This window comes from Chrysochloris asiatica, unplaced genomic scaffold (genome assembly GCF_000296735.1).
Source record: "Chrysochloris asiatica unplaced genomic scaffold, ChrAsi1.0 scaffold00049, whole genome shotgun sequence".
In the NCBI taxonomy this organism is placed as follows: Eukaryota; Metazoa; Chordata; class Mammalia; order Afrosoricida; family Chrysochloridae; genus Chrysochloris; species Chrysochloris asiatica.
The window spans coordinates 2,806,035-2,808,175 of record NW_006408567.1 but is presented as its reverse complement, the minus strand read 5'-3'; positions in this window follow the sequence as shown (position 1 = coordinate 2,808,175).

Genomic DNA, 2,141 nt, shown 5'->3' with positions numbered 1-2,141 from the left:
TACTCCTCAGAAACCCTATGTAGGGTCACTATGAGGTGGTACTGACTTGATGGTACTTTACAATATATATATAAAATGAATCACTGAGTTGGACTTAGTAAGAGAAGTTTCAGGAGGGTGGAGATGATGAGAATTGACTTCAGATGAGTTTACAGATGAGGAAATAGAAACATTGAGCAGCCTTTCTTCATTAGAGACAGTTGGTACTGTTTATCCTGAAATGTTTTTATTTTGCCATCATATTTGATTGACAGCTTTGCTGGGTGTGTGATTCTTGGTTGACAGTTTCTTTCTTTCAGAATTTTGTATATATTTCCCTATTGTCTTCTTGCCTGAATGATTTCTGCTGAGTGATAAGAGCTTAATCTTATTTGCTTTCCTTTGATATATTTATTTTCTCCCTAGCTGCTTTCAGGAATCTCTCCTTGTCTTTGGTTTTGGAAAGTTTAATTATGATATGTCTTGGTGATTTTCTTTTGGGTTCTATCCTTCTTGAGACTCATTCAGCTTCATGGATGCTTATCATCTCATCCTTCAAGATGTTATGGAAAATCACAAGATCATGACAAGCATTGTGAAGGATGGGCATTCTAGAACACTTACTTGTACTCATGTGGAATTTGTGCAGTCATTTGAACAAAACAAGGGGACACTGAATGGTTTAAAATTAGGAAAGGTATGCCCTCGGATTGTATTCTTCTTCCACCATACTTATTCAATCTGTATGCTGAGCAAATAATCCGAGAAGCCAAATTATATGGGTAAGAACATGGTATAAAGATTGGAGGAAGATTCACCAATGACCTGTGATATGCAGATGATACAAATTTGCTTGCTGAAAGTGAAGAGGATTTAAAATACTAATGAAGATCAAAGACCACAGATTTCAGTATGGGTTACACCTCAATGTAAAGAAAACCGAAATTCTCAAAACTGGACCGATGAATAACATTGTAACAAAGGGAGAAAAGATTGAAGTTGTCAGACCATTTTGTTTGGATCCATTATCACTAATTGTGGATGGAATAGTCAAGAAACCAAATGATGTACTACACTCAGCAAATCTATGATACTAGATTGTTTTAAAGTGTTCAAGAGCAAAGATGTCACTTGAAAGACTGAAGTGCACTGACCAAGGCCATGGTATTTCGAGTAGCATGTGAAAATTGGACAGTGAATAAGTAAGACTGTAGAAGACTTGATAAATTTCAGTTACGGTGTTGTAGAAGAATACTAAAAGTACCATTGACTGCTAGAAGAACAAACAAATCTGCATTTTAAGAATTAAAACCAGAATGTTTCTAAGAAGCCAGTATGGTGAGATGATGTCTTTGATACTTCAGAAATATTATCAGGAAGGCACACCCCCTGGAGAAGAACATGATGCTTGGTGAAGTCGAAAGCCAATGAAAAAGAAGAAGATTTCCAATGAGATGGATTGGCACAATGGCAGAAGCAGTGGGTTCAAGGGTAACAAAAGATTAAGTGGATGTTCTGTTGTGCATAGGGTCACTATGAGTTGGAACCAACTCAAGAGCACCTTACAACAACTGGCATGGTCATCTCAATTACTAACCTCTAATATATTTTTTTTTATGCTTGCAGGATGTTTATTGAAATTTTACACTTGGTGGTAGGCTGCACCTTGAATATTAACTCAAACATAGGCGTTTTCATCATCAGATTTTAGTTTCTGCTCTGTGAACTTTGGCAGCAGTCACGGTAATTTCTTCAACAATATCGTAACTTCCAAAGGGAGTGCGTTTGTCACCAGATCCTGAACTTTTTTTTTTTTTTTTTTTTTGCTACATCTCCTACTGGGAACTCAATAGAAAGAAAAACTGGGCTTTGTGGGCAGCAGACATCTTGTCCACTTGTAGGAGGAGTAGCATTCTGGGTATTTAGGGTATGTTTCTGGAATATCTGATATGCAGGAACAGCAATGGATACTTGTACTGTAGCATATCTTTTCAAGGCATCTAATTGTGAAACAACAGCATTACAGTAAAAGATTTCCAATTCTGTGCTTGTTGTTGTTATTAGGTGCCATCAAGTTGGTATCAACTCATAGCAACCCTATGTACCACAGAACGAAACGCTGCCCGGTCCTGGGCCAACCTCACAATTGTTGCCACTCTTGA